The sequence below is a fragment of the Ambystoma mexicanum genome, chromosome 3q (genome assembly GCF_040938575.1).
Source record: "Ambystoma mexicanum isolate Mex_15411 chromosome 3q, UKY_AmexF1_1, whole genome shotgun sequence".
Lineage (NCBI taxonomy): Eukaryota > Metazoa > Chordata > Amphibia > Caudata > Ambystomatidae > Ambystoma > Ambystoma mexicanum.
In genome coordinates, this window is record NC_090926.1 from 1,155,588,090 (window position 1) to 1,155,614,936 (window position 26,847).

Genomic DNA, 26,847 nt, shown 5'->3' on the forward strand with positions numbered 1-26,847 from the left:
CCACGTCCTCCTTTCCAGGATGGGAAAGACTCGGACGACCATCTATCTCCCACATAGGTCGGGCTGTGCAGGCATTGAGCCCATGGAGGTTTTTTCTTTGGCTCAGCATCATCGCATGTGGATGTTGAGCAGCACCCTGTACCTCCCCCCCCCGGGTGCCTCCCCTCCCCCCCGGGTCGTATGTGGCCATTTTTGATTTTTCTTTTAGTTTAGTTAGTTGAGTTTCTGTTTGATAGTTAGTTTAATTAGGTAATGTAGGTTTCCCATTGTTAGTGTAATTAGTTAATAGTTGATTTAGTTTAAAATTGCTTGTCTATTGTGCTTTCATGTGACAGTGCGGTGCTTTGTGGCTTTTGAAGGCATCCACTGTCTGTTCCAGCTGGGCCCTTCAGGCTTGTCTTGTGTATGTGTTTGCTGCTTGGGGTCCTTGACTCACATATGCCACTCCTGCCTCCCTTATCCATGGGCTCGCAAGGATGGTTCGGTGTCACAGACTTTTACACAAGGGCTTTCGACTGTCATATCTGTGGCATGTCTGGTGCTGTGTGACTTGTGTTAACACCCCTAGTGGTGATTATTTTGGTGTTATTGTCCACTGTGCAGCTTTTGCTAGATGGGGTGTGTCATGATTAATGTGTACATTAATTGCTATGCATTGTGTAGTATGTTTCTTATCTTTACTGTACACGTGCTTGTTGCAATTCATGCTGTAGATAGTGTTCCACACTTTGGATGTGGAAGATGGACTGATGGTGTGATTTATGATGTGACTCTCTGACATGGTCAAGTAATGAGATGCCTGATGAGACACACACAGATGACTTTGAAGCATTAATCATGTGTTTCATGCCCTTTCTGCAGGAGGATGAGCCTCCAGAGCACCTTTGCCAGCAGACATGGCCCATTGGACGTCTGTATTCTGGACACGTTTGTTGGTGCCCACATGCACATGTGTGCACAAGCAGAGGCACAGGGATTGCAGACCTACATCCTAGACCTGCTGACGTGTTCCAAGGAACTCCAGGCAAGGTGAGCAGCACAGGGGGGCCACAACACAGCAAAGCTTGCACCAGGCGAGTTGCACATGCAGGCTTAGTCACAGCACTGAGGGTGAGCTTAGACGAATATTGGTGTTGAAGCACACAATGCAGCTCACATGTGTTGGTGGACTGATGGCTGTTGATTGTAAGGTTGTCTGGGACACGTGCAGGGGCAGTGGCACATACCCTCCGGTACACCAAGGTCCATTGAGGCACTTATATCAACCATGTAGCCTTCCGAGACATGGAAAGGGGCAGCTCACAGGCACATACAGCAAGGGACATACTCGGGTACAGTGCATATCATTTCCATGTACTTTATGATAAATGCACTGCCAATTTTGTTTCGGTCATGGTGGTACGCAACTTGCTCAGAAGTCATGGCTTGATATATGGGTCTGTCTGCTTACCCAGGGAACATTGCATGTTGTGTGAATTGTGACACATTGGTGTCCCATTTGCCACGCACCCACCGGCGGCTGACTTATTGCATTGACTGTGTATGACCCGTCACGGGGGTAATGTTACATATGGGTACGAAGCATCTACACCAGATTGTCTGTTTAGAGAGTAGTTTGTTGCTATGGGGCATGTTTGGTGTTGTGTTTTTGTGTAATTGGCACTTACAGGTTGTTGACTGTGGCTCTCTTTGCAGCATTGCAGTGCTCCTGTAACCGGACCTGAGAGTGCGCAGGCAGGAGGCCAGCACTCAAAACCAGAGCTAAGTGTCTTGTTGTTTTTCTTTCAAACTGCTCTGCATAGGCTTGCTGGGGAGTGTACTAATGCATGATGTGTGGTTCAATTTGGTATGTTTTTTTCCCCCTAATCACCCGGAATCCTATGCAGTTTTGAACCCTGTACCCTCTACCCGGTGTTCCTGCTTCCCGTACCTATCCAAGCAACGTTCCCTAACCCTCTTTCCCCGCTGGGGTTGCGGATGCCTGTGTAAGCACCGAACTTGCAGGCGCCAAAACCCTAGAGGGGGTGGTTGGTTCGTACCACTCCTAAGCCTGGACTACAGAAGGCCATGACAATGATGTCCAAGTTTGTTTGGATTGTGTATGTGTTCATGCAGGTAGTACATTTTCGTGCATTCCCTGGTTTCATGTGTCATTCCTCCTCCCCTCTCCTGCCACTCATTCCAGTCATCCAGTGTGTCAACACCTGTCCCGACTGCATATCCCTGAACCTCCTTCCCCACCAGGGTCTCAGGGGCCTGTGTCAGTTTGACCTTGCAGGCACCCGGGACACGGTGGGGGTGGTTGTTTCTTGACACTCCCGGGCCTGTACACGGGACCTGTGACAGTACACATCCGTTCATGGTGCATCATCCTATGTCATGTACCACACATGGTTCACATCCTGTTGTGACATTGTTTTACTGTGCTACCTTGGTTGTTGCATCATTGTGGTAGTACTTGGCCTTTGTGAGGTACTGCTACGTCAAGTCATCTACTGGAGGGTGTTCTGGTTCGTTTTTCTGGCTTGGATTTTGTCATTTTGGAAATGAGTGTGGATTCTGAGGGTGCAGGCACCTTTTTACACACAAGGTGGGAGATGGTGACGAAGGGTAAAGGTGATCCTGTGGCCAGGTGGAATTGAGGTTTGAAGGCTCCATGACCCAGGTGCAGTTGTTCAGTGGGTCATTTGTGAGGGAGGGGGGGGTTGTTGTTGATAGTTGCCTTGCCCTGCAGTGTGATGGGAACTCTGACATTGTAATGGTGGTATCCTATGTACATGTTGTGTTCTGCTGATCAATGCCTGTTCATGTGTTGTGTTTACCTTTCAGGTGCGAGGGGATAGTTGTGGTTTGACATGCTGGGGTGTACACATGGTGAATGTTCACATGTGATGTGTAGAGAACACTGATGGTCACTTGAGTGCACATGCATATGTGGAGTGCATGTCCTTGCAGAACCACACACTTGCACTCTGATGCACTACATGTACTCCCACCCTTGCATATCCACGTGTACACTGTTTGCCTTCTGGTGGCCACTGTGTCCCTGCAGCACATGTTCTGTGACCAATTATGGATCCTGTACATGCCTAATTTGGTTTTTGATTTGGTCTGTCACTTAGATGTGATGCTCAGGGTGTGCATCACACACAATGGCTGTTCACTGTGCTGTGCGCTGAGCAGTGTGTTGCAGGAGTAGGACACAGCACACAGAAGCTGCAGTGTTGATTTTGCAATGCACAATGTGCATGTATACAAGCATTCATTGTTATGTTACGTCTACAACTCTTGTAATGCATTTTGAAATGACTTATTTTGGGTGGGAGGTTGTTGGTCTGTCATTTCATCTGATTCCAGGTCAGGCATCATTGTCTGATGCCACTGTAGATTTTGGACATGGCAATGTGTACCTTATCGTTACTGTGTTGGTGTATGGGTATTGCTTGACATGTCATGTTGTGGTTTGGGAGGGTTTGAGTGACATGACAGTGATGGCCATGGCCTGTTTTGCAGGTGTGTGTGATGCACACCTTGCATGTCAGGGTCATCCGCTTCTCAGAGCAACTAGCTGGGGGTAGATCTCTCTCCGCGGCAGGGCCCTCCCTCTGGAACAGCCTTCCTGCCTCACTTGAACTTGAGGGGAACCATCTCCGGTTCGGGAAGCACCTCAAGACCTTCCTCTTTGCTTCTGCTTTCTCTCTGCCTCTCCCTTGCGGAATTCTTCACTGGAACTGCACTGGAGCTGCAACTGGGCCACTCTCACCGACCTCGGTCCCTGGCCCAGCCACTCTCCACTTGCACTGCCTCCCTGGCAACCCCTGCACTGCGGGACTGTCTCTCTATCCCTACAGCCCCCCCTTCCCAGCACTTGTCTGCACTTACCTGCCACCAGCCGACCTATGTATTTGTTTTTTGGTCTACTTCCCCTGTACTGCACTCCCCCCCACCCTCCCCTTCCCCTTGCACGTTTCCCTTCCCCCTACCCCTGCACTTGCACAATCTAAATGACACCTGGCCTAGTGGTACCGTTGTCTGTCTTCCCTTGTTCCCCCCTCCCTGCATCATCGCACCTTGAAATACTTGTGTATAGGCCATATCATGTCATATGTCATATGTGTGCCTTTTGGTCACACAGGATAGCTTGTGTTTAAGTAGCTAGGGATGCAGACGATGTGGCACTTCCATGGCAACTATCTCAGGGTGGTAGGGTTGTGACAGTTGACTGTCTCTTTGTCATCATCGATTGTCACCTGGTATGTGCCAGGCCTGTGTGCACTCCGCAGGGGTGGGAGCTTAGGTGAAGAATGTGGCCACAAGCTGGGTCCGGGCTTCCTCGCCACGTGCCCTGTCCCCTCCCATGGGCAGCGCCTGTGCCTGTGGTTGGGGATGTGGGGGCACCACCATGTCCACCGGGACGCCCTGCCGTGTTGCCACATTGTGCAGGACACATGCTGCCACAATGATCCTGCACACTACTGGTGGTGCATAGAGTAGTTGCCCGCCAGAGCGGTCAAGGGAGCGGAAACGTGACTTGAGCACTCCGAATGTGCACTCCACTATGGCCCTGGTTGCAATATGGGCGGCGTTGTATCTTACCTGGGGTGGTGTGGTGGGGTTCCGGATTGGCGTCATCATGTGGTTGCTCAGAGGGTAGGCACTGTCCCCTGGGGAGGTGATAATAGTTGAGATTATTAGGGTTTGGGTATTTGTCTGTGTGTGACTTGCATGCATGTGCAAGGGCATTTGTACTCACCTAGGAGCCATGTGTCGCCATGCTGCCCAGCTTCCAGGGCCCGGCTCAGGGCGGACATTCTGTATATGAAACTTTCATGGGTGGAGCCAGGGTAGTTTGCATAGACAGAGGTGATGATTCCCTTTGCATCGCATACGACCTGTACGTTGATGGAATGCCAGTGCTTGCGGTTTCGGTAGATGTGCTCAGTGGCCCTAGGTGGACGTAGGGCTACATGGGTGCAATCTGTGGCACCGAGCACTTTGGGGAAGTGTGCCACCCTCAAAAAATCCAGGACAACGGCCTGCCTTTCTGCGGGTGTTCTGGGCATGTATATGTGCCTGCAGACTGACGGGCGCGCTGTCATGATTGCCAGTACCTGGTGTAGGCAGCGTGACTGCGTTGCCTGTGAGACCCCCCCACTATGGCAGTAGTCTGCTGAAATGACCCAGTGGCCAAAAAATGCAGGACATTGAGCAGCTTCTCCAGGGGGCTCAATGCTTGGGAGCAAAGGGTGGGGGATGTAAGGTCATCTTCCCACTCCCTGACCAGGTCTAGGATGATATGGGGTGGAAACCTATACCTGCCATAGACCTGGTCGTCAGGCATCCCAAAAAGGCTTGTCCGTGGTGCCAAAATACGTGCCCTGGCTATTCTCCTCCTCCTGCGGTGTCCCACGATCAGTGCTGCGACAAATGGGGCATTCATCGTAGCTGTATATACGTGTTTGTTGTTTGCACGCACTTTTGTACTGTGCGTGGGGACGCTTCCGCCTGCCTTCGTGTGGCGGACGCATTGACGCCTGTGCGCGTCTTTTGCCGTGCGCGGGTTTCCCATATTCGAATCCATGAATGCAGGTTGTTCGCATGCGTGGGGGCGTTCCGTGTAGTTCCCTGCATTACTTCCCCAGTTACGCCTTCTTTTTCACGCGTTGTTCCCCATTCTGCATGTTACGCCCACTGTTCCGCCCACTTTGGTTGTGTGCGCCGCTCTATGTGCGCTATTGCTGTGCGCGTAGCGCACGCCGTGTATGCCTGCGTGCGCCATGGCTGGATTGGGCGCATGGACAGCGGGAAACACGCGCAGCATTTTCCTTGAATCGCACGCTTGTGTGTGCGCTGCGTTTCTCACGCTTGCGCTCCCTTGCGCCTGCTTGCGCATGGATTTTCGGCGCAGGTTTGTTCCATGAATTGGCCCCTAAGTGTTATTGCAAAATGTTGGAGAAATCATTTCCATTTTCCTTCATTTATTTATTACACACAGTACGATTATAAGTGTATGCATGCATTTATTTGTTTTACTTGAAATGTGCTGAAATAAAAATGTGTAAATGCATTGCATGTTGCCATTTTCATTTCATGTATATGCCATGCTTTAGTAACATACATGCAGTTTTCATTTTGAGTTTGCATTGTGGGAGTTTTAGTGTAACTTTGTTAGTGTTAAAAGTGACAGAATGAAAGAAAGAAATACACTGTGTACATTAAATGTGGTTTTCTTTTCTTTCACAAAAAACAGATTGTGCTGCTGAAATTGCAAATATTTATTTTTAAATTGTTATGAAAATGCTCATTAAAAGAACACTTTCCAACCACACAGCATTGTAAGTAACTGCCACTTGATGTCAGGAGGTGAGACAAACAAGAGTATGATTATTGAGTAGGTTAATGCAGGGTAAGTGGCAGGAACCCTGTTTACATGCATCTGTAAAAGAGTTGGAAATGTAATTTTCAAAATATATGCATGCCTGTACTTTGTGGTGATAGATGCAGATGTGGTTGAATCTGCAAATAGAAATCTTGGAGATTTGTATAGCAGTTTTTTATGCAGGTTCTTGGGTGTAACAGGAGGCGTGCACTCTGAGTTTTCAACAGTACATCTGATGTGTTGAACTGAGATGACAGAGTTAGATGTAGAGTTGTTGGATATGAATGGTGGATGGGTGTGTGACTGCTTGAAAGTGGCCAATGAGGGTGTGCTGCAAAGATTAAAGTGGAAAGAGAAGAAGGGCGGTCCTGTGTTACTGTGTCTGCAGACAACACGTTTGTCCGCAGACAGGGCCTGCTACTTTCAGTTCTTTTAATGCTGCCTTGCATGGAAAGAGGAAGGTGGAGATTAGCCAAACAGGTCTTCTGGTTATGGTTTATAGGAAGAGAGGGTAGCAGTTCTTGAAATTGCTGTGTGTGTGGAAGATGGTTGTGGTTGTGCAGATGAGAACGCTTACTGTGTGGATGGTGGGAGATTCTTGGATGGTGAATCTGAAAAGGTACACAGAACCTTGGATTGGACGGAGTGGAGGCTTTTGGTATGGTGTGCCTGTCCAAAATGTGAAGACTTTATTTGCACATTGCAAAAGTATGTCTCATTTCCAATGTCCTGCCATCATTGTGGTGCATTGTGGAGTGCACAGTTTGGGCTACATCAGTGCAATATCTTTGCAGATTGCATTGAAACATAAGTTGAAAGCACTAATGGAACTATTTCCATTTGGGAAGATAATCTTTTCACACATACCTCCTAGTGCACTATGGAGAGACACCAGTTTGTTTTATCCTCAACAAGACACAGGAAGGCGCCTTGTGAACAAAGGGGTATGTTCAATTTTGAATGGTGTTGGGATGACATCCATGCCAAATGAGAACATTCTGCTGGATGGTGGACATAATTTGCTCAGTGATGGAATGACTTTTACAGATTGTCGCAATGCAATATTTCTTGAAAATACTCAAAATGCACTCAGAAGGTTCTTGTGAAAATACTGTAGAGTGCATGTGAGTAGTTGTAGGAAAAATAATCTGAAAAGCCCATAAAAATAAACAGAAAAAAGGTTATTTTCAGAGCCACCACTAAATAATAAATAACTTACATTGCTTTTAATTTCTCTCCCCACCCCCTTCATTTAGACGATCTGTCCACGGACTCCGCGGTAGTCCATGGATGGCACTTGCCACATACGGGTCTTATGACGATGCCAGGCATGGAAATGGGACTGTGCAGCCCAGGCGATTAGCCAATAAGGTTTCCTGGGTGTGGTGTGCAAGGAGAGAGTCTGGCAGAAGTTGTGTTTGCTGAGAGGAGTGCAGATGGCTATGGCTATGGCTATGTGTTTCGGGAGGCAGAGTGTGTGGATTTTGAGGGACTCGTGGATCCATTGCTTGAAGGTGTATGCAGAGCAGTGTGGAGTGGCTAAAAATCTTGGATTTCATGATCTTCATATGGAATGGTATTGAGTGTTTGGCATTAAGTGGGTGGGCTTGCTCCCATTTTGTGTCAATTTGGTCACACTGCATCATCCGAACATTATCATTGTTCATTGTGATTTTCTTTTTGCTTCATATGCGTGTATGTAACGCAAAGTTTCCCAAGTGCCCAGTTACCCCAGGGCTCGGTTTGTGATACAAATAATAAACAAATAAAAATACAAATACAAAATACAAACAGTTTAGGGTACATCACTGGAGTTTCACAGCAGTTTACAATGAAGGCGACATTTGGCAAATTGAAGGAAATGTTCCCTAATTCTAGAGTTATTTGGTCTCGCATTGCCCAGGGACAGATGTGGATGCACTTAAGTTCATTTGGTCCACAAATGGAGAAAGCAAGGCTCAATGTCAACATGGCTGTGTGCATTTTTGGGAGATGTTGGCATGAAATCTTTCCATAATGAAAATATTAAATTTGACATGGCCAATATTTTCCGCAGAGATTGAGTCCATCTTAACGATGCCGGTAATTAGCTTTTTCTTCAAAACATTCAAAATACTTTGAATTACTTTTTGTAAATATAGAAAGCATTTTCCAGTAGGTGAGAAAAAAATGCATGGAAGCATGGCGTAAACAAAATGCCTACTTTTTTGCATGTTCAAAGAAAAAGTTTAGTTTAATAGAATTTTGCTTTAAACAAATTTAAAAACTTTTAAAAACAAAAAATGCAAAAAAAGGTTCTTTTCAATCCCACAACTTTCCCAATCAAAAGAGTTAAATGTTTTTAATGCCACACCGCAGGACAGTGGCAGAGTCCCTGAACTAATAAAAAGTGTGACACATGGGAACGGACATGCCAGGACAGGTGTGGTGTCCGGGGACACATTGAGAGCAGGTGCGCATGAATGCCAGTGTCTGCAGGACAGCAGCGGAGAACCCCGAACTAATTAAAAGTGTGATACAACAGTGGGAACATGTCTGGATATGTGTGATATCCAGGGGGCACCTCCATTTTGGTTACAGACAGCCCAGGCAGTCGTGCAGTCCACAGATTCCAACTTGGGCTTTAAAAAAAAGAAAGAAACACACTAAGTGCACACGCACATATATTTATTAAACTAAACACATGCAATTAATTAGGAAAGAGAATGGGAATGGCAATGTGAAACATATATGGGAGATTATGGTTTTCTATGCACTGTTCATGAGGAGAGGAAGAGATTGAGGTTTCATCATAGCGTCTTTCATTTAGTGAATTTGAAGGGGATAATTGGTTGGGACAGGGTGATTGGGCACAGGTACAAGTTGGGCAGTGATATTGTACATTTTCCTTCACATGATTTTTCACAAACATCATCAACTGTAGAAAATTATCATTTAGTTCATCCATTTTAGCAGATAGGTTCTTCAGTACATTCTGTGCATTTGAAGTTAGGGGCTGTCTATGGCCATCTTCAGGTTCATTTAAATGTAATTTGGATCCCACTTTCCTCTTTTCCAATATGTACTGTTAACAAGAAAACCATGTTTTAATGACATATCCACAAATTACATCACTTTTTCTGCTTTAAAACATGTATTCTGTACCATTAGAGTTGTTTTCTTCACTCATGTCATCATGAGGCAAATGTTCCTCCAAACATTCCGGCGTGCTTACCATTTCTATTTTAAAGAACACAATACTGCTATTTCTTACAAGTTATATACACATACTAAATTGTAATGTTACAGAAAGATATACAGTGCACTTACTATTTTTCTAAGGATTTCTTCTGGAATATGTTCCATCTGTTTGTTAGTGTGTAAGCAAGGTTCCACTGAGGTAATACTGTAAGGTGTACAGTTCAGCATTGTGCTTGGTGCATTCCACTATGTTGTGCACCCTATGAAAGCATACTTCTGGTTTCTCCAGTACAGAATTTATATACATATTTATTTTGGATGTGCTACGTATATCTCTTATTGTTTCATGTACATGTCTCTGACCGTTGCAGGATACAACAATGTAAAGTAACACCTGTGTTTTTGCGCTGTGTGAATGTTGCCCAGCGTCCACGGACATGCGCACAGTCCACGGACTCTGAATCTATCACAATGGCCCAGACGGGGGGTGAGTATGATGAAAGGAACTTGTAGAAACATCAAGGGTATCCTGGTAAAAACCCATGAAATTCAGTGAAAAGACTTTGTTAAAGGGACATTATGGTGAAGTTGCACTAATGAAAACGTAACAAATTCAGTGGAAAAACATTGTTAAAGGAATGTTATGCTTACAAGTAAAATTGAAAGAAAAAATTGCCAGTTATGGTGAATTAAGCAACCATAACTCGTGCCACCACCGTGCACTGGTAAGACTACAGATGTCATCACAATTTTCAAGTCCTTACAAGTGGTTCTGTTTATGATGTTAGTAACAAGATCTTTCGGGGTGATTGGGAGATCTATGCAAAACTAATTAATGTATGAACAAATGTACTTATGTAAAGAAAACGTTATATTACATTGTTGTTCTTAATGCAGGAAGATGATCAAACATGCACTGTAGATGTAGATGTATTTTTATTCTGGTAATTTTGATCTGTAAAAAGACATCCTTGCAAAGTTTTCAGTAATGGTAAGCATGGAATACATATGTAATAAGCCAAGATTTACTACGTATGTGTGTTACTATAAACAATACATATAAAGACCCACAATGCATACCAATTAGGAGCACATACCAGCAAACTACAGTATAGAAGACAGACACAACATCAATACAAAATGTCAATAACATTATAATTCATCATCAAGTACTCAAATGAATTGTCTGTGCACAGCCTGCTTATTGGCCCATAGCTGTGCACCATGAGCTGACACTAAACACTAAGGAAAGGGCTTCTACAATATACAAAAACCTTAAAGTGTTCTACATAAATATAGCAGCTTTTCCATTTAAACATTATTACAGTCAGTGAAGAAAACTGGTTGGCTTTCATATGTCAGTGAACAAAACCAAGTGGCCAGGTCATCAGTGATGTCATCAATGAAAATTGTGATGTCATTTTTAATGTCCTGGGTGGTAGTCTTAGCAATGCATGGTTGTGGCGCGTGTTATGGTTGCTTCCTTTAGCATAACTGTCAAATTGTTTTTTTTCCGATTTTATTTGTAAGCATAACTTTCGTTTTTATTACAGCTACTTAACCATAACGCCCCTGTAACAAGGTTTTTTCACTGAATTTCATAGGTTTTTATTAGTGCACCTTTTAACGTCCCTTTAACAAAGTGTTTTCACTGAATATATATTTATATAATATTTACATACACAACATCATACCATCCAATCTGTGAACGGCATCCTCCTGGGACACCGTAATCCTCAGAATATTGAAAAATGGAAGCCACAAACATCCCTGAGGCACGATATAACAATCCATAATCCAAAAAAGCAGACACTTCGAGGTTCTCACCAAGAAAAAATTAAATAACATTATGGGATAAACTCCAATTCTCACTATTGGATAAGGTCCAAATACTAAAATGATCATCATCCTTAACAACTGAATTCCGTACAGTGTCACCATGTTTGGGGTTACACAGACACAGCAACCTCTGCTGCTGGTGATCACTGGTGAAGACATGTATGGATGATACAGCCCTCCTGTTTTTACATACTTTAAATGGCTAGGGGACTATAGAAAGGGGGAGGCCACATGGCTCTTTTTTTATCCATGAGGCAGCCACCAGCAGTATGCATTTCGGATAAAAATATAGTCGGCCTCATTACGAGTTTGCTGGTCTGGATACAATGGTACCAGTAAGCTTACCGGTATCGTTGTATCCGAACCGTCAAACTCCGAGTTGTTCTCGTGGGTGCCTTTCATTCCACCAGGTCTGCCCTGGCGGAATGAAAGGCACCGTGAGCACAGCAAGCCTGTAGCACCAGCAAGGTAATGTACCGTGCCGGTGCTACAGGCATCCCCATTCCCATTGAGCCCTGGGGATCTACCGGCTTCGGCACTCATGAAAGGGCAATTACCGGATCCGGTGGGGCCAGAATACCCTGGTAATTTCCCATTTGCGGGTGCCAGACTTTCTTTCCGGTTTGGAGGTAGTAGTTTTACCGGCAAGGCTACCTCCAACCTTGTAATGAGCCCAGTGAGTGACAGCAATTAGGACACACCGTTGGAATGTGAGTTACACAAGCCAGGCTCAAGATTTGCTTCTGTAGCTTCACCATCACTGATGCTGGGGTAAGGTTCAGATAACAGCAGGGAAGGGGCTATAAACACCTCCTTATTGAGCTTGGATCCATACTACCGGAGATTTAAGTAATGTCATGATTCTCGAATGATGACAAAGCTCCAGATAGCTACTCACATCTGTGCCTTCTTACTAGGGGTGTACCGAACTGCGGCTTCGAGTAAGTATTCAGCTGAATTCCGTCTGAAAAAAAAGCTATTCGGCTCCGGCCGAATAGTTTATTGCTATTCGCCTCTTGCCGAATACTTTGACATTCTCATTTGAATACAATGCAACATGAACTCAGAAAGGCAAATATAGACTTCAGTTTGCAAAACTGAACAGAATTAGACCAGACAAATTGCTATCACACAACAGAAAAATACATTATATTGTAATCTGCTCTTTAGGCATGTTTGGTTACAGATTCTTAGACATAAAAGGTGCTCATCTTTTATACTTAGCGTGCAACAATACAGGAAAATCTTTTCTTTTGACAAATGTTTATATGCAATGTGCACTTTTTTCAGTTGGGAAAGTCAAACTGAAAGAAATGTGCATAGATACTTTCAGTTCCTGTCATGTCACTCCCAATTGTGTATGTCATAGACCCCCTTTTCTTTTTTGAGTTTAACATTATCTGATATTTTATCAGGAATGATAAGTTGCATATGTTTGTGCATTGGCGAGGAGTGGCTAGGATAAGTGAAAAGTGAGCAGCATTTGTTTGGGTGGGGTGAATAGTTGTGAGATGGAGTTCAAGCATTTCAGATTTCCTCTTGACGTGTTCCCTGCCTGAGCTGTCATGAACCATTTTGTACATTTCTATGTGAGCTGCAAAGAAGTTTCAAAACTCGACTGTATCGACTTTGCAACTGGATAGAGAATGCAATGCATCTGATTCACAAAGGCAGTCCTTTTGCATTTGTGAAGCCTCCTACTTTAACTTGCACTGACTAAGCAACAATCTTCTGTACATTTGGTCCCTTCATTTTGGTTAAATCTGCATTATTTCTGGCTTTTATACTTTAAATAAAGATGCTACATTAATTACAAAGAAGAGGAATAAAAAGTATAGAACGCATTTAACATGGTGCTTTGTTTTATTAATAAGTGTGTTTTCTGAAGTTAGAAACTTGATTTATTAAATAAAGCAACTATTCGGCTTCATGTTCGGCTTCGGCCGAATAGTTGACAAACTATTCGGTATTCGGCTGAATACTAAATATGCTATTCGGTGCAGCCCTACTTCTTACAAAGCAATTAAAAAGTGTCAGGCAAAAAAGAAAAACCTTTAAACTGCCGCCCTTAGTTTCACGATGTGTGCTGATTTGGCACACGCTAAACGGGTTTGTTTATTCTGCAACTTTGGTTCACATTATATTTAATAGCAATCTGTGTGTGTGGGGAGTGAGAGAGATAATGACTACAAGCAGGTGACTTCACGCATTACCTTCTGTTATGAGCTTGAAGATACTTTTGCAAAACCCAGAGGACATTTATTTTGCCCTGCATTGCCTTGCATTCTGGTACTTATCATCCATCCAAGATTGAGGAAATAAAGTGACTAACAAATATGTTTACATATTACAAGGGTTGACATATTTGTCAGTTTGGCTTATAATATGATGTGTGTACTTTTCAAATTTTCTCTTTTAAACAGAATATTCTTGAAAGCCCAACCTTAACACAATTTTGTACCAACTAGACCTGTGCATATAGGTGATCTTGGTCTCTCTCTCATTCGGTCTCTCTCTCAGTCTCCTTCTCTCTCTCTCTGTCCCTTCCACTTCTCTCCTAATGTTCGCTCTATCCTTCTTTCACTCCATCCCCATGTCTCCTTCTCAGCTCAATATTACACTCGCCTTGAAATACTGGTGTATAGGCGCGTTACAAATGCCATATCATGTCATATCATATCACCACAATCCCCAACTAACCACCGCTCAAAGAGCTCAAAGGCTCTCCTGGATTTAAGTGTCACGCGCAGTAGTAGGGTGTGAGCATATGCATGCTTACCAATATTGGGGTCAGAATCATGTCTGTAGGCCTCCAGCAGACAACGCTGCTCTGCTTGTTACATGCTCAAAGGTATTGGGTTGAAGCAGCAGGCCTGTCTCTCCTGGCCCCTCTTCGAATGAATGGACTTTAAATTGCATTTTCTCATTCTCATTATTAGTAATCTGATTTATTTGATACGAGCTGCTGTCCATTTCAAAACACTAAAGGCCTAATTCATGGCACGTTTAGCGTGGTGCAAAGTGACTTTGTGCTGCCAAAAACACGTTGAACAGGGTCTGATTCACAGAGCAGTGCAAAGTGTATTATTGCGGAGCAAAGTCACTATGCACTGCAAAAGCACTGAAAAGTGACTTTGCAATGGCAAAAAGCACATTGAACTGGGTCTAATTCACAGAGCAGTGCAAAGTGTATTATTGTGGAGCAAAGTACTATGCACTGCAAAAGTACTGCAAAGTGACTTTGCACTGCAAAAAAACACATTGAGCTGGGTCTAATTCACAGAGCAGTGCAAAGTTTATTATTGCAGAGCAAAGTGACAATGCACTGCAAAAGTACTGCAAAGTGACTTTGCACTGCCAAAAAACACATTGAACTGGGTCTAATTCACAGAGCAGTGCAAAGTTTATTATTGCGGAGCAAAGTCACTTTGCACTGCAAAAGTACCTTTTGCACCGGGCTAAATTGGCATAGTTTGCGAAAAAGAGTACTTTTGCAGTGCAAAGTAACTATACTTTGCAAAAATACACTTTACACCGCTCTGAGAGTTAGGCCCGGATCAATGTGTTTTTGGCAGTGAAAAGTCACTTTGCACTGCGCTACACGTTCCATGAATTAATGCCTATACTCCCTCTCTCACAGTCGGATGGCAGGCAGCAGGGAAGGATGAGGGTAGGAGAAATAGCTGGCTACATAACCTCTTCGGATACAATAGGAGCATAAGGAGCTTGTAGGAGTAACAGGGACATCATTTGGGGGTCGCCAGGGGTTGCAACTGCGACCTCTGTGGTCTCCCTTGCGACCTCTGTGGTCTCCCTTGCGACCTCTACAAAAAAAAAAACTTTTTTTTTTTTTTTTTTTTTTAGTAATGCAAGCTCCTGGGCTGTGGCTCTTTACTTCTGGGGTGGCTGGCTTTCTTGTTCAGGCCCCTTAAAAAAAAGACTTGAGGCACTCCTGTTCTTATTTTTCTAATACTAACACTTTCAGCACTGACCCTAAATAAGAAAGAATAGGAATACCAAATAATGTGTCTTTCTGGAATTCTATACAGTAATTGCTGGCCTCATTAAATGTTTATTTCAGGCACACTTCAGGGGGGTGAGTCACTGATTTAGCCTGTTCTTAAACGCCTCACTAAGGTCGATAAATGAGTACCAACACAGGTTGGGTGATATTGGGTGTATATTTTTTCTATATAAAGCGCTTAGTGATGTGTTATTATATAGCACTTACGCTTATCATTTGGTCATGGACGTCTGCTTGCATACACAGTCATTTGGTAATACGGGCCAATAAACACTGAACTTAATGATACATATGGCGATCCATTCTTGTATGAATGTACATCATATAGTGATATCATAACTATATTTTTTGTAGTGTACAATGCTATGTGATGCCACTTCCTGTTTTGTCAACGGGTGAAATGTCATGTTCCATCGCTACCCGCTATATCACTTTGGGGCGGGGTCTAATGACATTACTTCCTGTGATGTCATCAGGGGGTCAAGGGTCGGGTGATGTCACTTCCGCTACCCCTGGCATTTTGGTGAAATGACGTCCCTGAGGAGTAACAGACGAGATGCCCTTGTCTTTACTATTACGCATCACAAGAGCAGATAAATAATGTTGTTCAGCATTAGTACCCAGCAGGGGCTTGGCTTTCTCCTCCCAGCCAATGAGGAGGCTACGAACATGAGCATTGCCATACAGTAATCCTGCCGCTCTGTGCCTCTTGAAGGCTGGAAGCCCCCATCTCCCCACTGGGTACCCCAGGTAAGTGCTCCTCCTCCTCTACCAACCCCCTTTCATACAGATTTCTCTCCCTCCCGCTCCACTTACCTTCTCCTTTCTTGTCCTGCCACAGGAATAGTAATGTTCCTGGCGTGTATCACTCCCGATCCGTTATATTTCCCCATGGAAAGGGAGAAAGGACTAGGACCCGATCCATGGCAGCCTTCTGTTTTTTTTTTTTTATCTTCATTTGCGAAATGCACAACTGATAAAAGACACTATTAGTTCCCCAGTCTAACGAGCCGGGGTACTAATATCAACAAGCCCCTCACTGGGGGTGTGGGGGGCATTACCGCCTGTATTAATGTAACTATGGGTCCCGGGGCATTACCTGAAGCTGTAATGCCCCCCAGATTGGGGCTTCTTGCTTAATTAGCGCACAATACACATTTATGTCAGTGACACACGCAGCACACACTAGGGGACAATAAAATGGAAACTTTTTCACAATACCATTACCGGCACGGAATACAAATGTTGATGATCTACAGTTCTCGCTCCTAGTGAGACCCGCGTAGGCTGCTGACCCTATACATTCCAAGCCAGTTCACAGACAATCTAAAGAAGGCTAGTTCGGCATGCTCACCAGTGCAGGGTGTGTCTTGAGACCTTATGAGACTGTCGTGGGATGGCTGGCGCACTTGTGTATAACTGCCCACCCCATATAGGTTGGGAGAAAAGAAAACACAAATGGATGGCATGCGCGGAGATGCTAGGCTCAATAAAAAAAGAAAGAGCAATGGAGTGGCGGGGTCCAGGTTAAGCATGCACTGGAGAGCAGTCACACACTACAGTGCAAATGCTGCTGCATAAAAGGTGGTTGGCTGATGGTGTGCCACCAGCCTGGCCAGCAGAGTGAGTTACTGTTGGTGCAGATCTGAGTCCCAACTGATGCGTGTGCATGGGCGTGCCCAGTACCAAGTGTCACTCTGACAGCTTTTGAGACCAACTGCCTCCCTCCCTACCCAGATGCGTGCACGACTTGCTAGGCACTGTAAAGTCAGACTAACTACTAGACAAGAAGTCATGTGCGCAGAGGCGTCACTAGGGCGGGCTGCGGGGGCTATAGCCACAGGTATTTTGGTTGTTGCACAGGATAGAAGATCAGGGGCTACAACCAAAAGGCTAGCTAGCCCCGAATCCCGACAGTCCCGATATTAGCGTATCCTCAACGTGCTTGGCACAAATTAGGCCAATAACCCATGAATACATGAACAAGTGCTGAAGGCAGGAAGCAGCCAGCAGCCATATGCTGCCCTCTACATTTGAGAATCACAGACAGTAGTCAAAGGAGACACGTTTCATCCTTGAGTAAGTACTGGTGCTGAAACGAAAGTGGCGGGGCTCAGCTCCGGCAAACACCGGGATAAATTAAGCCCTGCAAGTGCCATACCTATCACCTATGCCATGTGGTGCGCCAAACAATACCAATTTGTGCTGCCAAGTGGGAAAACTGGGGCACATGCGGGATAGGGGATGCAATCCAGGGCAGCAAGTGCTCACCATTCACAGGGTACCAGTTGAAAAGGAGGCTGGAAGAGAGACCCAGATGCGCATTGTGTGAAGGTGAACAGCTAAGAGTGGGGGGTTGTCCCTGTGGAATCTCCTATGAAGATTAGAGCTGGCAGAGCAGGCATAGAGGCTTGGAATGCGTGTAATCTATCACTGTGATAGAATAAAAGGACTGGAACACTGGACCAGTGGTCCGGGAAGAGAAAGGGGAGAAGGAATTGGAGACCATCAAACCGATGAAAACAGTAGGAGAGGGTGATGGTACCAGCGCCACAGAAGCTGGGCTGAACCTGGCAACATTATGCTCAACCTAGGGGACAGTTCCAAACGTGGGACTGATCGTCTGCTGCTTCGGATGTTTTAGAATAACGAGCTGGCTCGACTACTTCGAGATCATCCATATTACACATTTTCAGCAAGCCCAATCTTTCCCTATGGGAAAATGTGGAAATACCACACAAAAGAAGCCAAGAGGTCAGAGGCCTACCCGGAAATCTCCAGAGTTCCCTATAGGTCAGTCAACCCCTACCCAGTATCGGGCTACTACAGGTTTTATTCCAGTCTGCCCAAGAGACGGTGGCTACTGATGGCCCTTATTGTCGGGTCTTGCTGAATGAGTCTTGCAGAATTGGAAATCCCAGCGCTGCCTCCAGGTTGAACCCATGGATAAAGAGTCTTCCTTGCGCGTTATGTGCTTTAGGTTAATGAAGTAGCTGCAACTGGTTGTGGGGGCAGCTTATCATTCGAACCCCAATGCCATTTTAGCGTAAATTGTGATCCCGGTCAAGCTCGCCTTCGGTCAATTCTTTCTGCAAGCTCTGCGTACTGCCAGGGGCACCGGGAGGATCTGACGCTGAAAGATGGTTTGCAGATGCCGCATACTGTTTTGGTCAGGCTCATGTTTACGTTCGGGGGTTCGGCAGAAGGTCGCCTCTCCATTTGTTGCGGTCCAACTCTGTGTAAATGTTCACCGCCCCCGTGCATTCCCAACACTGCGCGTTGTATGCATGTTACGTTGTAGAAGTGACACTTGTGACTTATGGACTTTTCATGTGCTGCTAATAATGCTCACCGGACAAAGTTGAAGAGGACATAGACCTTCAACCAAAAGACTTGTATAATAATTATGGAGCTCTTTCCTTGTGGGTATTTCACCCGGGGTTTCCATAGATGTTTTTCTGCACTCTTTACAATGTCACAAAAGAGTGTCCCCTAGGTTTATCTTGGCAGTGTTGATGAAACAGTGCTGGCTGGATGATTCGCCCCATCCTTAAACCGTGTGGACCACCAGAAGATGCAGGATGCTGCAGCCAGAGCAGGGTATCACCTGTATTCATGATACCTTGACATTTTACAGCACATTATGACATGTGTAGCTTTAATGCTAGGACTAGACTAGAGCATCCAACATTTCCTGCGAAAGAATTGATCATCTGAGGGTCTCCACGATTTGTTATGGCATTACCTCCCACCGATCAGCAGCACATGCAGAATTCAGTAAGTCTCCATGTGATGTTTCAGAAATGTTAAAAAAGAAAACACTAGCTAAACCTGTTTGGAGGGTGGACATGTATTGGGTGCAGTAGCAGGATATGCCGATACCATGACATGTACTATAATGACCATTAAGGACCCTTCTGTACATTTTTTTTTCATTTATGACAGGGCATATTTGCTTTAGTTATTCTTATCTTTTGTTACCAGTAACATTCACTACTCACACATGCTATTTTTGTATTAGGCAACCTTCTGAGATGGTTTGGTATCCCCAGAATTTTTATTCGGGATCTTATTTGTGATCACGTCATAAACACACGTCAGGTATTTTAAACCTACATATCGACCAGGATAGCTGTCCCTCAAGCACTCAATTCTACTGGGTTTCTATCTTATAATACCACGAAACTGGCTGGGAATCACAGGGCGTGTATCATCACAGCACGTGTGCCTCTCTCTGCAAGATAGTCCCCGTATAAAGGACGAAAACGCATCCATACTCACACAAGAATGAAGGCCCGCCTATTGCCCTCCCTGTCTGAAAACTCCTTTCCCGCTTTCCCCCACTCTAACTTCACCTTGTTCGTGCTGTTCTGCACAGCAAACTACAGTCTCATGACCCCAGGCGAGGCCAGAATACGCCTCGGGCAATGATTCCGGGCGTTTACACTACTACAGTGGTGGTTCGGCTCAGTACAATAGCAGAGTTGCAACATACCATAGTGGGCCTCATTACGAGTTTGGAGGCAGCCTTGGTGCTCTTAGCACCATGGCTGCCTCCAAAACGGACTCCTTTACCGGGTTCCTTCAATGAGGAATAACCGGGTCATTCCAACATTGGAGGACCTGGTAATTCCTCCTTGAAGGAACCATTCCCCACTCCCATTTGAGCCCCCACAGGGCTCAATGGGAATGGGGAGGGAGGTAATAACGGGCACATTACAAATGGCCCATTATTACCTCCCTCTTCCCCTTGCGGGACCCGTAATGGACGTCTGGTTTTACCAGACATCTGGTCCGGGTCCCACAAAGGGAACCTCGTAATCGGCGCTCACGTAATGAAGGATGCCGGTCCTGTACTGGCACCCTTCATTACGTGAGCGCCAGGGTCGTAATGAGGCCAAGTATATCGGAAAGGGGGTGAGAAAGCTCACATCTGAAGTCACTCTCTTCCATACACACAATGGGGTTCTCACCATATTTGTTTTATTAAGTGCAGGGTCTCCTTACATAAGTGAAAACCTTTTTTGAATGAGGGGGAAGGTTTGTTACAATATTTAGTCCCAACTTTGGAGGATGTAAAAATCAACCATTTTTGGGGAGGTATTTCCTTTTTGGCCAGGGGGCTGCACTTAGCCGGGTCCATGTTATGGGTTTGAGGCGATATCAGAATGTGCTACACTAAATGGAATGCAGGTGTTGGCAGAATGCTGCCTCTACGGTCCGGTGGGATCTTGAATGTAGCCACTCAATGACAGCGAGAAGCAGGCAGCATCTAGCCACCATAATGTATCTTGTCTTAGAATTGTGCCGAGTGTACCAATTCTATGCTTTCATTTGATTATAACCAATACATTTTTCCTCTCGCACTCCAAAATCATCCAAAGGTGCGGCCACACTCCCACACACATCTGCTTTCACATACAACTTGAATAACACTTTGCAGACTTCTGCCATAAGAATGTAGCTACCTTTCAAGTAAAAAAATGTGAACTGTAGCTACTTTGTGGGATTCAACCACTCGCACTGGGAGTGTACGCTCGCCTGGGCTTTTTTATAAATGATTTTTTTAGGAAATGTAATGATTGGAGATCAACCTCCGAAAATGTGTGGGGCTAAATCGCACACATTTTCTAATACTCGCTGCACAACAAACACATGGTCCAGTGTAATCTGGAGGACACAGACTACAAGCGCAGTCCTCCCTGTCACCTTTCTTTGACAGGTGACAGCGGGGGGTGGGTGAAGACATCCAGAGGAGAAGGCAACACCTTCCTCCTCCCATGGGCAGCCTAATTAAATATTAAAGGCTCCATGGATTCATCCTGTTCTACTGTTGTAGAGGAGGCCCCAAACATGGCCTGCACCCCAGCCCTCCAGTTTGAGGTACCAGGAACATATTTGCCAATGCATGTGACATATGAGGAACAAATGAGCCAACTGAGAGCAGATCTGGGATTCTGCCCAGGGCCCATCAGAAGAGCAATACCTGTTGAAGTGCCTATAACTAGACAACTTTGGGCAGCCCGGTACCCACTGAGACAACCGTACCAGCAGTTAACATGAAACGAAGACAACTTGCAGACTGTCCCCGAAGAGAACCATATAGCCATAATGGAAGGCGAGTGGTGACGACACACGGGCCCGGACAGACTCACAGATGAACGAAACAACTTCTAAAGGATGACACACGAGACAAAAAGTTATGAATAATGGTGCAACAGACCTAAAAGAAGAAACAACGTTGCAGCACAAAGAACATAACCATGAAGGAAGGATGATTACACGTAACTGACTAAATTGCATGTAAATAGGATTAGAATGCATGAAGCCAAGGAAATGGTACTGTTTGCAATGCTTAGTAGAAGGAACGAGCAGCAAGCGCAACTGTATATCTACCTTAATGAAACACACTATACAAGTGCAACTCCATTTTGTAAAAGCAGAATTAAGCCCAGGCTGCAAGGGGCAAACCAGGCCAGGATTCATATTCAAGCTAAAGCCAAAGGAAAGAGCAGAATCGAAACTCAGTAAGAAGTAGCTCATGCCTGGGAATTCGAGGTCCACTCCAAGAAGGGAGGAGAGCAGCAACCTCAAAGAATTGAAACTTCAGAGCATAGCAGCCAGCCAGTGAAGGTCGAGATAAGGAGGCCCCTTGCAGGTGGCGAGGCTACGAAAGAATCAAATACACGAAAATAAGGAAAATGAAGCAGATTCACGGTGAACAGACACGTGACCAGCCAAGGGCGAAGAGGTACCAACGTCTGATGTCAGCCAGAACCCAAGGATGCCATAACTTTTCCTAATAAGAATCTACAGTTTCGAGGCCATCCTCAGCCAACTAATTGACACATAGCCCTAAAGTACTATTTGATGGAAGGAAGGCAGGGTGAATCTCGGGGCACAAGGCACCTGGGTGTCTATTCTGCAATGCTGCTAATTAAAGTGGAGATTTATGCCTAGGGGTGCCACCCACCCAATCACAACGGATCAAATACTCAAGGGTCCTATAGCTGTATAACCAATAAGACGTCGTACTTGTAGTGACACCCACCCGATAAGAGTTATCCAATCCTCACGCTCTGTTACCATACACAGATATAGCACCTATACTTAAGTTACCTTTTCCGACCAATAGAATTGCATGACAAACTTCAGAGTGTTACACGTTAATGATGACGAGAATTTGCTATAAAAGTTACTGTTTGCATGAAGAAGTTGGAAGTTGAAGGCGATCACATCACTGTTGATCACCATTTGTTTCCCCGTTTTTTGTACTTGTCATTAAACTGACTTCCCTTTTCAAAACCATTGACTTGTCCTTATTGATTGGTGTTGGAGTAAATTAATCCTGCACTCCATCCTCCTCAAGGTGCAGCTATCTCGTTTTAAGGTGCCGGAGGGCGAGCTCTGAATCTCATGGGCCCGTTCAGAGGTTGCTCCGCCCTCCAGTACACTTGGTAACGATGAGGATAGTTTTGACCATCGATTAATGAATATCGATTATTGATAAGACACCTATTGACCGACGACACAAAGTAACTCTAGGTCTTCGGAAATATCACAGTCCTTCGCCATTCGGCTGAGTAGACTGAGAAGCTTCCCGTGGACAATGATAGTGTAAATCCATAAAAATCTGCAGTGGGTCTGTAGGAACCTGCCTTACAGAGCATAACCCTTCTCATTCCTATGGGCAGCCGATCGGACAAAAAGACCGAAGAAGGTAACGGAGGGGCAGTGATCCCGAAGATTCAGAGAGGAACCATGCGAGCGGTGAGTGAACCAAAAAATTCAATACTTTGGCAAAAGTCTTGTAGGAATTAGAACAAGTAAGGGAAAAGGTAACGGAGGGTGGCGGGAAAAAAAACAAAGTAGTTAGAAGTAGACAAGACGGTATATATATATATATATATATATATATATATATATATATATATATATATATATATATATGGGGATAATCACTCGAGTATAATAGGGAAAACAGTGTTTACCGGGACAGACACCCGAGAGAAAACAGGGGATACCAGGAAGGACACCTGAGATAAAAAAGTAAGAGGATTCGCCTTGTTCCTGTGCTTTGATATAGCGGTCAGAAGAAACGTAAACTCAGAGCCCACAGAATAGGGGACGATTAGGATACAACCACGTTTAAAGATGTCGTAAAGGGAGTTTGTTTAAATCCCATGTTGGGGTATTGATTAGAAGGCATAGATATATGTGTCCAGCTGGTGCCTTTCTAGTCTGTCAAGTGGCTATTGTACGTGTTCTTTTGTATGTCACATGTAAAGAATTGTGTATCATTGATTGTTGAAAACAAAGTTTTGGGTTTTACACGATTCAGTAATTGAGAGGCAATCGCACACAGATTGATGTTCTTGAGCAAATTGATGATAAAATTTGGCGGAAAAGATTGGATTGGAGCTTGCGGTTTTTGGTGCTCACTCATATTGGTGAGAGTATTGAAATTTCATGAAAATATTGTTGAAAATAGAATTCAAGCATGGAGGATATTACACCACTTGCTCACTTGTGCAAACAACTTCCTAAACATGCACCCAAGCTTAAGAAATATAGCACCGAGTGGGCTAAGGGTACCGCCCACAAGATGTTTATGCCGTGGCCACAGAACGGGGACTTATCGAAAGCCGTTTTACAACATATGACAACTTATTTGCATTCCACCTACACAGGCAAGAAACTAGAGAAACGCCTTGCTGTTCTGGAACTTTGGAAAATGTTCGAACAGCCGAAGGAGGAAGAGCCACCCGCAGACTGGATATTAAACGCATGCACGGAGGGGGGTGAGACGCCTACCGTGCCACCATCCCCGCCTGAGCCAGAGATTGAGGGAAGTAAGTCAGAGGGACGCTACCCGCTAAGAGAGCTTAAGGCAGCCACAGGGTATAGCAACCCTGCATATGAGTCACCTACTTACAGTAGTGACAAAATTAAGGGGAAGGATCAGGAGATTAATCTTACCTCCACAGTCCTGACGGACAAGTAGAGACCGATGAGGAAAGGAAGGATCAGGCACGGACAAGTGCACCTCTCAAAAAAGAGAGAGAGGGAAAGAAAGGGAAAGGAAGTGAAGACAGAACTGATGAGATAGCATTCGCAAAAGACGAATGGATGGGATGACAGATATTGTTGAAACTTGATGGTAAAGGAAGTGATGATGTGAGACGGAGGGAGAAGTCTGATGAGGCACAGAGAAGGGAAAAGGAGAAGGAAAAGGATATAAGGGACGAGAGAATAAGAAAGAAAGATAGGCTGAGGCGAGAACATCTATATCGCGAAGAGCAAGGAAAACCGCTCAGTCGCAAGCAATGCACAGTCTATGGGCAGTATAGACAGAACCAGCAAAGGTTGGAGGAAGAAGAAAGAGTATGTGAAAAGAGAATAAAGAGTCGGTAAGATGAGGAAGTTAGAAGGGCAAATAAACAAAGAAATGATAGGAGAAGAGAAGAAGCGAGGAAGCGCAAGGAAATCGATGAGGATATAGAACGTAAGCAATAGACAGAGGGCACGGGATCTCGAATATTTGGAGTGGGAAGTTAAAAAACCCAATCCTGTTGTAGAATGGGAAGACATTGAAGAATTCTTTCCTGCGTACGATTAAGTACCAGGCATGAGTGGGGCGAATATCGAAGATGACTTCAACACCAGAAGCATCGGGGAAACGATCAATAAAATATATGATGAAATGGGGCTGGAGCCGACATCCCACAGGGGAAAGGAAAACGAATGCTTGGAAAGTACTCAGTTATATGAAACAGAGGATGTCACCCAAAGTAGTGGGAGCAGGAGATTGTCCCTGTACAGGTTAGAAATTAGTAAGAACGACGAAGAAGCTAGGAGTTGTGTGAATTCGGAACATTCAATGTCCGGAGGGGAAATGGAGGACAAGACAAATGAAGAAGGGAGACGGCGCGAAAAGCGGCTCCCAAAGGACAAAGGGGTTCAATGGTCAGACGCTAGCGAGCCCGCACCCAGGACATCAGAGTCTGCCGTGCAGCCTGACCGACATGTGGGAACACCCCACGGTCAGAGGAGGGTGTCAGCACTGCCAATGTAGACAGATTGAGGACATTGCCAGGTAGACGGCAATGTGGGAATGTTACCCCAGCGATAGACAGGAGAGCCATGGAGAAAGAGAAGAAAGACTGCGCATTCCAATACCCGCTGCTAGAAAAAGTGGGAATAAGACCACAATATATTCCATGGCCACACATGGATCGAGAGAATCTGAAAAACAAGCTTCCAATGCTGACATCGGGAGCCGAAAAGTGGATACACGAGTTAGAAAAAATGACAGGAGGTGTCACGTTAGCTATACGGGACATTAAGGGCCTCCTGATCGCCATACTTGGTGAGAGAGCAGATGATGTGTGGAAACGAGCAGGGTACCCTGGTGTAACCATAATTAACACTATCCATGACGGAGCATAACTGTAGAGCAGCAGTGTGGAAAGCACTACAAGTGCTATACCCAGACACTTCCGATATGGGAGCTATAATGACTCGGAAAATGAAGGAGTCAGAAGATCAGTTGATTTATATCCAGAATTTCCATGACGCATGGGTGCTCGAAACGCATGAATCGTGGACGAAATCTATCACTGTATTCTACCATATACTGTGCCAAGGGTTGCCAGAACTGGTGCAGAAATAGCTCAAGAAATTGGTAGAAGTAGAAGCTAATCCATGGGCCGAAATACAGTTGACTATTGCACATTACTGTAGATTGTTGCAAGAAAAGAATTGAAAAAAGGAGGCAACTCGTGAGGGTGAGGAAGCAAAGCTGGTGCAAAAGAAATTATCGAAATGTGCTCTCGAGGGAGCCATGCTGACGAGCCCAGCTGAGCCAAGGGTACAGCAAGCTACTAACTCGCCGCAGAACAACCAAGGTAACGTGGGATTATACCGAAGGGGAAGGCGATTTAGAGGAAAAGGATGGCAGAGTAATCAGGGAGGTTTCCAGAGTAATCAAGGAGGCTTTCAAAACGTACAGAAGGCCAGTCCAGATATGTTAAATGGACAGATAGCCAGACCACCGCCAGTATGTTGGCTGTGTGGTATAACAGGGCGTGATGTGGTGCGCTCATGCAGAAGCCAAGGCACATGGCAAAATGGACAAAATATGGGAGAAGGCATGGTGAATCTGACCGCTATCCCACAACACGGCGGTGCACAAAATCACACAGTGCAGCTGCAAGCACCAAACTTGCAGCAAGGTGCACAGCAAGGGGTTCAACTCGAACATAGGGAACCTGCCACAAGGGCAATCCCAACAGGCACCACCGCAAATGTCTCAGGGCGCAAACTTCGGAAGTGGAGGCAACCCTGGGAATGGAGAAAATCCACAAGCATACAATGGACCGAACTCATATATGAACTAGGACAGCTCACTGGGAACTCTGGTGTG